Raw genomic sequence first — 13,979 nt, 5'->3', positions numbered from 1 at the left:
TACGCACGACTAGTTTTTAAAAGCATTGCAATCCCTATCGTTAAACCTTGCGTTTCTCTTGCAGTCTCGCCGGCGTGACCTGAATAAAGGCTGCACTTATCATTGCCTACATTGCTAAGGTAAATAAAACAGAAAACAAATTGGGTCGTCGGATCATAGTAACCGCTTTCTTGGGCGCGTGTACGCATGGTGTGGTAATTAATCGAGAGAAGTTTCGTGAAATAATTAACGTTCGAAGCACGCTGGAGATTTTTGGAGATTTGTTTTCAATTATGCTAGTTGTAGTAATCATTACTTTGCGAGTGGAAGAGCTAAGCGTCCACCTAGCTCTAAGCAGTAGCCGGAGTCTTTAACACACTAATTAAAAGCTATCACGCAACTGAGGCTAATATGCAGTAAACATAATTATTTTGGTATTCTAGGCCCCTAGCAGTAGTAAGTACCACCATCTTGACTATTTCATGCGCAAAGTAGTCATGCGGCTTAGTCTGTCCGAAACTCTGAATACAATTGAACCTTCGACTTCACGTCTGATGGTGGGTAGTAGCATACACGCTGTGATATCTGGACCTCTTTAACCACTTTACGCCAGTGCCCACATATACGAAATATATATCATAAACAAAGAAGTTGGTCACTGAAATGTGAACAGAATTATAATTTCATAAGTGCTTTATGATAACCCTAGACAAACGCGCACTAGCCAGTAGCGATGAAGAAAGAAGCTCGAGTATCCGGAAAGTGACAAAGCAAACAACTTCATTTATTAAAAAATACATTTAATATTTAAAGATAAGGACTTCATAAAGCCCAAATAAATATTTTTTTTTTTTTTAAATACATTTTACATTAAATGATATTATTTTAAATTATATAATTGATATTAAACAAAACATAATGTATCGGAAGCTTCTGTTTATTAAATACGATACAACAAAATAATTAAACAACATAAAAAAAATTAAAAAAAAATCGATTTGATTCTTGGATAGAGATGAGGTGTATAAATGATAGCTACTTGTATATAATATAATAATATAACAAAATCGGATGCTATCTTTGGAATTTCGAAAACCGAAACATCATAGGTGATGTAATCACAAAATTATCAATTACAATAATCGAAAATCATACTCATTACCATAGAATATACCGGATGATAGATACGAGAAGGTTATTGTTGGACACTGCGCCTTCATAAACCAACGCGAAATCAATTACGACCCAGGAAATGAGTACACATGGAGTAATAAACATAAACAATCGTAACTATTGAATTTCAACAACTGCACAGCTTCCTGCAATAGTGAATACGAGCAGCAGCATTAAAATACAATAAAATGTTTAGTATCGTAACCATAATTCGGTATAGATGTGATTCCGTGAATTCAATTAAACGAAAAAAAAAACAATTCTGTTTGAATATCAATCGAAAAACTTACCTATTAACGAGAGGTGTTTTACGATATTTTGAATACACTCGATTTGCATATCATAAATTGTCTATGCTTTATTAAAATTACAGGTGAACGTCAAAATTTAAATACGCGCGCTTTAGCGTAAGGGCGGGAAACACGCCTGCGCGTAGACCGTACGTCCGTGCGTGTTGCTTTTAACCGACTGGACATTAAACGAAGCCATGACTTCCAAAGCCGAATGGATGCAGAGTACTTTACTGTAAATACCAGGAAATCAGTCCTGGCAAAGGGACACTTGGCAGTACATAAAATAGGAGAACAAATGGCCAGCAATAACCCACCACATTCCAAATTCAAACTTGTAGTCGCATTCAGTTAAACGTGAACTATTTTTTTTTACATAGGAGGCATTATAAGGAATTTTAATATGTAAATTATTCATGGCGTACGGCGTAGATAAAATATGTTTGATTGGTAATAAAAAAAATTGTAACAACGAATCGTGAGGTCAATTATTGAGTGGTCGGTTGTGTTGCAAAATGTCGTCTATCATTCAATTGTGCAGGGGATATTAACGTCGATATCAATCACATATCGTTGTATCGTTAAATCTACCTTGGCAGAGACATGTGTTTTTGATTATTGGCACATGATCGAGATAGAATAATATCAGTAACATTAACATTACTATTATAAGTAACATTTATCTAAAGAACTCTGTGGGAATTAGAAAATTTGATTACAAAACACTTTTTTGTTTGTTCTTATTTTATATATTTATGGTAAACAAAAATAGTCATAGTTAAAAACAAATTACGTAAGAGTTAATTATGGGCAAACCTAACATGCGTTTTTAATTTCAGATTGATTCTTTTGTTAATTTGTGTATAGATTTCTCTTTCATACAAACTACATATATCGTTGTAACGAGGCTTGGAGAAGCCTATGTCCAGCAGTGGACTTTTGTGGTCTAAAAAATAGAAGATAGATAGATAGATATATCAACGTCTCCAAATAATAATATCAAAGTACAAAATTAACTATATCACGCATTCAAATCATTGCACAGAAATAAAATCGAATTATAGCTTCGTAACTATCTCTGTCGTATTATAATATTTTACAACTCATACGTTTGTTTCATTACAAACATCAAATTCAGTTCACGTTTACGAAACTGTTCAGATTTATGGATTAATAAACAAACGGTGTATGGTTTTTGTATTATTCGTGCTAATAAAAGGACGGAAATATTTCTGGAAACGTCAAATTATCTATCTATATATTAATACGTGAAGCAAAAACTTTGTATCCCTTTTTACGAAAATTGCGTGCACGGAGGAGTATTAAATTTTCCACACTTATAGAGAATATAGAGAAGAAGTGCACAATGCTAATATTTTTTTAATATAATGCATAAAAGATACATTAAATCTATTAAGAAAACATTACACACACTACATACCGTGTATTTGACGCACACATGCATGCATACTATTTATTGTCAAACTTTTGTTCTTGAGGTTGTGGTCAAATTGAGAATAGATTAAATATTGTTTGTCTTTATTAATATTTTTTATAGTGTAGCCTTGGCGAATTTTGTGATTTTAGAAGTATAAAATACAATCATAATAGTGTACAAACTTACAATTCCAATTAATTACAATCGAATTTCGACTACTGCGGGACCTCTAGTATCTATTAAATAGCAACAAAATAGTAGATTTATATTAGAGACTAGCTTTTGCCCGCGACTCCGTACGCGTGGAATAGTTATTTTGGCATAACGCTAAATTTTACCCCGACTTCATTTACGTAGAAAGTGAAAATATTTTTGAATTATAGAATGTTAAGGAGCTACTTAAACCCCTATTGAAACACTATTTATTGGTGCTCCACTTATATTGGCCTTACCGTGATGTTATATATATAGTCTTATAGCCTTCCTCAATAAATGGGTTATATAACACTAAATGAATTTTTCAAATCGGACCTGTAGTTCCTGAGATTAGTGCGTTCAAACAAACAAACTCTTCAGCTTTATTATATTAGTGTAGATATTACAAAACAATACGAAACGCTATTTAGGGTTTTAATAAATTTAAGTTTTATTAATTTTTTTATTTTAAGTACATTCACACTCACATTTAAATGCATTTATGTTTTAATACAACCTGTTTCTGGCTTTAAACAATCTCGAGGTCCAAATTGAAAATCTCATCAAATCGATCCAGTGGTTTTAACACCTGATCTTAAAATCTCAAAGTATTGGAGTAACGTATGTCCTATCATATAAACCGAAACGCATCTTTGCTTTATATCTCGTCCCGTTACCAGAATAGTAAACTAGTAAAATCTGGTATCAGCTCGTATATTCAGTCTCTAAAAGGGGTCCTCTGAGTTTGAGCACTCCACGGTGGTCTGCGACAGCGATTCTCAAACTTTAACATACTCATGCTAACCGTAATAAATTGACGTTTGATCGTGATTTTATTTCCTAGATCACTACATAAACAATCCAAGTAAGCACATTATTCAAATGTTAACGAATAATACCTAAGACGTTTTCGTGAACACGAACAATGTATTCCAATGTATTCGAAATAAAAAACGCGAAATAAAACCGTAAAAGTAGTTCTAATTATATGACACGCGAAAACTGAAGAAAATACAAACTGAATTTAATATTTAAATTGTTTTTTTTTTAAACCTTTTATTCACCATTAGCTCATGGCATACCTGATCTGAAGATTCATACCGGAGCGCTCATGAATATATATATATGCAAGATGGTGGTTTTTACCTGTACCAGTTGATAATATGAACTACCTACCGTTAATAAGAAATAAGATCAGTTCTCTACATAAATTTGCAGGAAAAAACAAGTCCCCTTGTATTTAATTCATAGGTACACCGAGAAATATCCTCCCTTAATTAATGGATTTTTGAAGTAGATTTTCATCGTCAAATCAGACGTCGAAGATGTTAAATTAGTACGTGAGACCGAAGTTTGAGAAGCCCTGGTCTACTGCGAACAGACAATTCAAGGTTCATTGATAAATTTTATTGTCAAACTCGCATTATATCGAAGCTTATACCACTTTGACCCCACTTATGTAAATACTTTAATTTGACAGCGGTTTTTAATGCTCATAGTATTATCGAGGACTTTCACTAAAATTGCCTTTCCACGTAGTAGTTAGTACTCACCAATTAAATCAAGAGAAAATTTGCGTGAGCTTGGCATTCAATACCTAAATAGTTTATCAATGTATTATTAAGCCTTTTGTATTTTTATAACATTTGACATTGTGTATCTTTAGGTTAGTGCTCTTTCCAATTGTTTGCCACAAGAAAATACATGTTAGTAGTTAAATTATAAATTATTGTCATTAAGTAAAGCAAAATTACCTCACGAATGAACTATATCATAGGCACAGTACAAACAGTTTCCTTCGGCAGATTCAGTTTTAACATTATAACGTAAGAACAATTAAAAATTTTATTGGTAAATAATTAAAGTAAACCTTATTACCGAAACATTAAAATGTATATCAAAATAATTGAACATACATTTCAAAGAGAAAGCTGTCCTTGGATCTGATTAGAAACGTCAAGCCCTTATAAGGTGTTTGTTGTCATAATTAAAGTAAGTGTATACTTAAAGTTAAGTATGACAGTTAAATAGCACTTGTGTGCATTAAGTACATGTGAGTTCAGTCCTTTAGAGGCACCAAGGGTATGACGATCAAGTTATTCCTTCGAGAAGACATTAAGCACATTTAAATTGCTATGCACAGTAAATAATTGATTTCTATTTAATTCTGCCATCTCTGTCGAGTCCTAATCCACAAAAATTGTAGTGGTTTGAATTTCTGTAACCAAAAACATGCGATATACAAAATAGACAATACAACCATTAAAATTAACAATTAAAACTAAAGTACTTACTACTAAGCTAACCTAAAATAAGTATTAAAGTCAATGAACTCACGTAAAATAAACGTTTTCCTTCGAAATAATTTTAATATTATATAACTGGTATAAATTCAAAACGTATTGTTTCCCTTAGAGAAGCTGTGTCATCTTGATCAAACTACACGATAACGATCTAGTCGACCGCAAACTCAGCCCTAGAAATTGTCTGTTTGTCCAAGACGGGTCAACGCACGCAAACTTCCTACACATTAGCTATTAAGCACAAAATTACTGCACATATTTTTTTAAAGATGCAGTAGCTACTTTCCTTCACCGTGCACTATTCAAACGAAAGAACTTTTGAGCACTAATTACCGACGCCACCCTACCTGATACGTATTATGATCATTCGGGCGTACAAACATATCAATATGAATGCCGATATAAGCCGATACAGCTATACTGGGTTTCAATGCAGCAGATATAGGCAGAAAGTGACGCCTATCCGTACGGGGACAGAAACTCTCTATGGTTTTATTTAGTATTCAATGTTAATAAACCTTCACCGTCAATCTTCAAGTCATTCTCGTGAACGCGAACACGACCATACATATCTTAGATATGTGTAAGTTAAATAATGAATTAATTACTTAAGTATCTAATTACTGGATTTGAAGGCCGGTATAGTGAGGTAATTCATTATAACGCCTGGTATACACGCATCTTGTTGATTAAGGCACAATGATTTAATTTAATCTAGTTAGATCAAGTCGCGGCTTACGGTTTTATTCAAGTCTCGGAGTTATACAATTACTAAACAAAAGCCACGCTCGTTCTCTAGATCTTAAATAAATGGTTTATTTTACATACAAAACGTTATTTCATGACGAAGTAACGTCAAACAACAAACAAGCATCGGCGGAGAGTACCGCTCGCACTCCTATTAAAACAGCATATCGCATACAAGTTGATAAACCTAATGCCACACGTTCGCATTTCAAGCGTCTTCAGCCGAAACTGCAAGCTTCATTATTTTTTTTCCTGCCTATTCTAGTAACCTCGGAGGGTTATTCTAGATTCACCGAACTAGTAGGTGAACTCACCGGGCTCAAACCAGGAGTATTGCTAACACTGGCCCTAGCAAGAGCAGTGCTTCGCAGAATCTACCACCGGATCGGAAACGCGACCCACTGAGAAGATCCAGCGAGAAACTCAGTGGGCTGATTTTATATCCAAATCAAAGGTTCTTACAGCAATTCTGATCAAAATGAATACTGCTTTTAATAAAAACTAAGTTAAAATTTTATCAGGCTTAATTATTGCCAATTAATGATGAAATGAAGTTTTAAATCAGTCAATAAAAATAAAAATACACATGTAAAGAACATAAGAAATCAATAAATTTGTATTTCTAGTAGGTCATGACACGAAACCAAAGCGATCCTTCGAAAGTAGAATCACTATTACTGTTATCTTTTATTTTATGACTAAACAATTTTACGACAATTTTAATGATCATAATGTTTTCTTTATAAATCAAAGGATACCCAAGAAATAATGAACTGACTTTTATTAGGATGTTTATTTGTTTTTAATGTTAACTTTAAGTTTTATTGTCAATGCTTGGCTTGTAAAGGTCAATGGATACAAAATGATAAACAAATTTTAATTTAACTACATAAAGAATATCCGATATAACAATGTGAGTACTTAATTGTACAATTAAGTACATATAATAAATCCTCAAAAAGAGAGCTTTAAGTTACTTAGAGAGCTATATTACTTTGCGAAGAGTGAATTTAAAGAAAGCTTAGAAATACAAATTTATGGAAATTTTCTGTACTAGAATGTGTTCTATGCTTTAAGTCTGCAGTCCTGCTTCACGGACGCCATTTACAATCTGAAGCTATAATCGAGAATGTTATTAGCATAAGGTATTTGGATTATCTGTAGCTAAGACTGCAAATAAAAGCTTTAGCTTTAGTTGTCTATTTGAAAAATTTTATGAGGCGAAACACGCAGACCCCATGCCTCAACATAAGTGACGACAACTTTGAATTTCTATGGGTTCGGATAACCAATTTTTTGAAGTTATACTTCTTTAGGCGCGTTATAAAAAATTTATGAGAGTGATATTTTACGATGCGCGCGCACCGTGACACAAAATTAACAGAAATGAAGTTGCCCACTAAATCGCTCATTACAGTGCGACCGACGTAACTTGGCGAGTCTGAATATAGCCGCAGGTAAACTTTCGCGCTTGTACACTCGTAAAAAAAGTGTTATTAGCATTCATTTTTTAGGAATATAAATGATAAAATTATTATTTAATATAATTCATACTGAATATTATTAAATTATTAACGTTAAATATTTATTTTTATTTATTTAATATAAAAAAAAGAAATAAATTTAATAAAAATAAATTATAACTTCTTACGCGCGTACATAAGTAAACGCACTCTTTTTTTATTATTGTTTCGATGGGTGGACTAGCTCACAGCCCACCTAGTGTTAAGTGGTTACTGGAACCCATAGACATCTACAACGTAAATGTGCCACCCACCAGATATAAGTTCTAAGGTCTCAAGTATAGTTACAACGGCTGCCCTACCCTTCAAACCGAAACGCATTACTGCTTCACGGTAGAAATAGGCAGGGTGGTGGTACCCACCCGCGCGGACTCACAAGCGGTCCTACCCCCAGTAAAAAAACCAATTGATTCCTCAACAGAAACTAAACCATAAATAAATACAGCAACACCCATCGACCCATAACATTAAAGTCTAAAAAGGCTTAGTACAATCGCTATTCTGTCAGCCACTAACTCCCGAGATTTTAATTGCATAGCCATGATCCACACAAAAGAATTGAACGATTAGGTTCAGGTTAACCGAAAGCTAGCTATAATGTCCGAGTAAACCACAACGAACTGCATCGGATGACAGTAGAAGAGGAAGGATATTATGTTTCAAGTTTCTTCACTGCAAAATCATAGGCATAAAGAGTTGGAAAGTCGCTTACATGAATCAGACAGGGACAGTCGACCAAATACACCAAACAGACCACGGACCATGAATATAGAGTGATATTAACTTGGTGAGACGTAATATTAACAACTACTTCTCTTTCGAACGGGAATATTTTTACAGTAATAAAGATATGCTAGTATAGATGAAAAAGGAGGAGGGTTAAGTTGGAGTTCGGCCTTTCCACCGTAAAACAGTCAACCCCTTTTTTTTATTACTTAGATGGGTGGACGATCTCACAGCCCACCTGATTTTAAGTGGTTACTGGAGCCCATAGACATCTACAACTTAAATACGCCACCCACCTTGAGATATAAGTTCTAAGGTCTCAGTATAGTTAGGACGGCTGCCCCGCCCTATGTCGCCCAAATGTCGGGCGGCGGTAAATTAGTCGGACCCAAATAAGGTTTCAGCGGCCTCGAAGAACTAAATCTCATCCAAAAGTACTGCCGTGGAACGTGGACGCGGGGCTTTACCATGTGTATTTTCTCAAGAAAGCCTCATGAGGCCACGACCCTCAGCATTGAGGATTATCGAAGCAAGGAAGCATGCCTCATAACAGGCACTCGAAATGGGAATTAGCGACTTAAATAGAAAATACAATAAAAAGTCATGAAAATACTACTACTTCGAACAGATTTTAGGGAAGAAGAGCTTCGTAGTAGCAGCTTAAAGAAACTAGTATTGCGTACCCTAGTCTACTGATTTACACCCCAGTATTATTACACAGTATTATCGTTAAACATTCTTATTACAAATTTATAAAGTCGTCATTCGAATTCCGGGACTCATCTGTGTAGTTCCATATTCGAACTTTTATGTCTACAAGACAGTACTCACACCATGTATGAACCAACATTTCCTTAATTTGAAAGGACGAAAACATAACTTCATAATTCTTCAAAAACAAGTGACAACAATCAATATTAACCGTTTTTTACGACAACTGAATTATTCAAGGACAAAAAACATTAGAATAATTGAAGTGCTCCATAATAAATAGATATGAAGAAGCTACTTGTCCGAATCGTGGGGTCAACTAGGAACAACGAACTGTATACAATAAACTTTTGGTATCTATATACAAAAACGTAATTGACGTCTTAGTTTCAAGCTTTGACAGTAATAATATATAGAAGATCAATGAATAACCTCAGGAATTATAATATTATTAGATACTTATTACCCAAATAATTTGTTGCAATTGAGGTAATACCCATTTTGCGCAATTTTGGCTTGTTCAAATAATGATGATGGATATCATGTTGATTTCCTCAAACGGCGACTTGTTTCTTCTGATGGCTAATTGATTACTGATATTTTCTCACTGAGCTGATATACCCGATTTTAGCTATACTTATATATCGATACTAATATATAAATCTACAGTGGTTTTTACGGATGTTCCGGTATAACTACTGAACCGTGCATCCGATTGACTTGAAACTTGGTATCCATGTAGAAAATATATGTAATTAATGGATAGGCTAATATTTATACGAGTGTTGGACTCCCTTATAATAATGACAATAAATAATAATGTTAATTTTAAATGCCCAGCGAAGTGGGCGAGTACGGCTAGTATTTTATAAAACTACGGATACTTCGTATAGGTTGAAAGCATAGTGTTTCAACGCACAACGCGTAAAGTGCAAAGAGCTTGGACAAATTTTGCGATAGATTATGGCTAAGTTTAATAAATTTCATCATAAATATAAGCGATGTCGAAGGCAACACTTAAGAGCGTAACAAAAAGCTAGGACACCCGTGATTTCAGCGGGTCAATGACTCCCACACAGAGACGCACTAATTTTAACAGATAGTCTAGATGTAATAGAATGACTGGAACACAATGGTGAATGACACTTGTAATGGCATTGTATTTTGTTTCATGATTGATTTGAATCTAGCTTGTTTTATAGTCAATTTTTTTGTTATTGTATCCATAGATCCCGTTTCAACAAAGTACGTATATCGTTTTAGCTCACCACCATTGATACTATAATCGCTTTTAATAAATCTGGACAATACTTACAGCGTGTTCGTGCCGTTATTATTTATACCAAAGACATAATGCGGTACAACATGGGTGGGTACAACAGAGCTGAAACGAACCACAATTTATGAGACTTTTATGTAAACCTTGAAAAACTTCTACTTTAACATTAATATTTATTTCATTATTAAATTAATAAAAATGAACATATTTAAATTAAAAATTATTCTAGTATTCTTATCTGAGCTCGAAATTTATAATTTTTGCTTGGATTTTGCAAGACATCGATAACACAAATCCATTAGTAGTTCCGACAGGCCTTCTGTTCGAATTGTATTGATTAATCAAGACGATTAAATCTATTAATTTATTCACAATCATGTATAAAATTTATAAAATTAATTTTAAATGTAATATGAATAATTTAATAATTTATATTTAATTTTTATTTTAATTAATTTCTAAATATGTCCTATTTATTTTATTTTTTAGGAAGACAAACAGTAAACTTAAACTATATAAACTCTAACTTTACAACTAAACACCATTTAAATGTCTCCGCATTTATGGAAGTTTTGTCCCCACACAAAAAAGTAAATTCAATAGTGAGTAGTAAATGTAGTGTATATAATTTATTTATTTAAAGTAAATATTAATGTGTGTAAATTTATCCAGTTATGTGTGAACCTAATAAAAAATATACCGAGTTCTATTTAATTTTACCAAAAATAAAATTATACTGAATTATTTTGCGACTTTGTGGATGTCCCGCTTACACTAACTTAACTAACTTATTATAACTACCCTTTAACGCAAGTCAAAATCATATATAACTTTTACATAAACAATTACATCGTAAACGAGTCCAATTATTAACAAAAGCCACACCAACACATCTTATTCTTTCTTAAATAATATGTAGAAATTAAACTTAGAACATTCTGTATTAATGAAAACAAATCACGTAAAACAAATCAAGCTAATTCATTTCACGTGTCAAATTATTTTAAAACGACATCCACTTCAGTTTACTCGATAATTTTGTTCAAAAGTTACGTAATAACATTAACAGCGTGTAACACGTGTGCCGCTAAATATTTAACTAACTTTTAAGTTTTGTTTACTTTCACCTGAATCTTGATGTTCGAAGGGTCGTAAAATAAAATTTTCACTGATATTATTTTCGTTTGGTGGGAAGCTCGTAGCAAAACCTTTTTTTAGGAGGGACAGTGGCAGTCTCGCGTGAATGGACACCATAAACGACTTTTTTATCTTTCTTATACTTTTAAACGAGCAATTCTTGTATATATATATAATCTGTATCTCGGAAACGGCTCCAACGATTTTCGTAAAATTTAGTATACAGGGGATTTCGGGGGCGATAAATCGATCTAGCTACGATTTATTTTCAGAAAATGTTGTTTTATTCGTGTTTTCAATAATCAACTCTTCCCGACATCTATTGGCGAAAAATAATACTATTTTTCTTAATTGAGGGCAACTAACCGCTTTAAAGACTCAACAAGATGGCGTTATCAAAAAAAAAAACGAGCAAAGCTCAGTCATCATCTTTAACACGACATCTTTAAACTGATGAAACAGCTTACGGCTGTAAGTCAGTGGCCACGGACATCTGAATAGGATTTCCTCCTTCCACTTGAAGGCGTGAAGTATATATCTGAAACGTATGGAAGAATGGTTTTCGCAACCCTTCAAACTGAAACGGATGCTAACTTCGCGCAATCGGCAAAGAAGTAATACTTACTCGTGCAACTCACTATAAGCCCACGGCACAAGTAATCCCATCACAGAACTCATTTGATGATGCAGCACATACTTATTTACAAAAAAAGGTACCAGCCTGCCAGGTATGAGCACCTTTATAATCGTATCGCTCGATACGAGTATCAAGGGTCCACAATCACCAGATTATTCGTGCATAATTATTATATCTATCCATATATCTTTCGGCCCACAGATGCCCACTGCTGGACATAGGGCTACTCCGACCCTCGCCACAAAGACGGGTCTTACGCTATCTGTACCCAGCGGATTCCCGTAATCAGGTCGTCCATCGGCCCACCTTGTGGGAATCCTACCCACGCTACGCTACAATTATCATACACGAGACTAAAATTAATTAGGTGATTTATCCTGACCGCCCTTTCAAAATGCAAATCTATTTCAGGGTTCGTTGAACACCCAAATTAAAAACTTCGGAAATTCTGAATTGATCACGTATGACAATGTAAATTACATCCGGCTAGTTTATTACTACTAGTGATTTTTATTTGTGTAGATGTTTTTATTCGTACTAGTGTCCCCGCAGTAGTCGAGATTCGACTATAATTCATTGAAATTATAAGTTTAAACATTATTATGGTTCTATTGTCAAACACTATTATATTTCGATAATATAATTACAGTATTCGCCAAAACTGCACTATAGATCATTAATATTAAAGACAAACAATATTAATCTATTTTAAATTCGACCACAGACTTTAAACAATAACAAAAGTTTCCCAATTGACAGTAAACAAAGAGTATATTTTTATGTATGTGTTGTGTCAAATACATTGTAGTGTGTGTAATGTTTTTTTTATTGATTTAAAGTAACTTTTATGCATTATTTAAAAAAAATATTAGCATTGTGCACTCCTTCTCTATATTCTCTATAAGTGTGAGAAATTTCAGACTCCTCCGTCCGCGCAATTTTCGTAAAAAGATATACAAAGTTTTTGCTTCACGTATTAGTATGTATATAGATTAGCCGTACCCGCAATTTCGTTCGTGTCGACATGTTTCTATGCGACACTACACGAAGCTTCAATACGCAGTACCTAACTTTAACACAATATACTGTAGTTGTACAGCGCCAATTAGTATCAACTATAATTAAAAATAACAGAATTAAAGTTATATTATAACAGCAATAATACGTTAACCAGAGAAAGTCATGGGTAAATTATTTTATGGAAATCGTTAAAGTATAACTTTTAGAATGTATCTAAAAGGTGTTATTAATACTAAAGTCACAAATGGCTTTATAATATAATAATGGCCATAGACCTGATGATTGCTTTCTAAAGCCAGCCTTTTCTTTACTTCCGAATATAATAACTATAATAACAGATTAATAACAATTTGAAACATTTATATGTATATCAAATAAAACCTTTCAAATGAATTCCTAAATTGGTTGTCTGCTGTGTACCTTCACACTAAAGTAATAAAAGTATTGAATGCAACTTATTAACTCGATCCTTCAAAAAAAAAACTATGACAAAAATTCGTAACGCCATTCAGAAATTGGACGTGAAACCACGTGATGCTTGTACTGCTAAAACTGAGACCTTGAACTCTTGTTTCAGAGTGGGTGGCGGCATTTGCGTTGTAGATGTCTATGGGCTCCGGTAACCGTTTGACACCAGGTCGCTCGGTAAGCTCGTTCACCCATCTTAGTAAAAAAAAAGCTACATAAAGCATTGAAGCCCTTAGTAATTCCGACATCCAATTGCAGCATCAATTTTAAATCAGATAAAAATTAAGTGAAGTGATTTAAAAAAAAAAGTCCAAAATTAAAATATCAAAATACCCAACGCAAATAAAACTATA

General features: G+C 33.5%; 1 protein-coding gene across 2 annotated transcripts in view; it reads right to left on the bottom strand.

The window, feature by feature from the left end:
- Positions 1-1,624, bottom strand: part of LOC101742424 (thrombospondin type-1 domain-containing protein 4) — a 90,009-nt gene extending 88,385 nt beyond the window's left edge. Inside the window, exon 1 of one of the 2 annotated variants that reach the window (XM_012696559.4) lies at positions 1,443-1,624. The gene's annotated coding sequence lies outside the window, so the exon portion shown is untranslated. The remainder of the gene's footprint in view (positions 1-1,442) is intronic. The other variant, XM_004933331.5, reaches the window with a different exon arrangement.
- Positions 1,625-13,979: the final 12,355 nt, after the last annotated feature.

Source organism: Bombyx mori, chromosome 19, assembly GCF_030269925.1.
Source record: "Bombyx mori chromosome 19, ASM3026992v2".
Lineage (NCBI taxonomy): Eukaryota > Metazoa > Arthropoda > Insecta > Lepidoptera > Bombycidae > Bombyx > Bombyx mori.
Note: the sequence above shows the minus strand (reverse complement) of the source record. Positions and strands in the feature narration are given on the sequence as shown.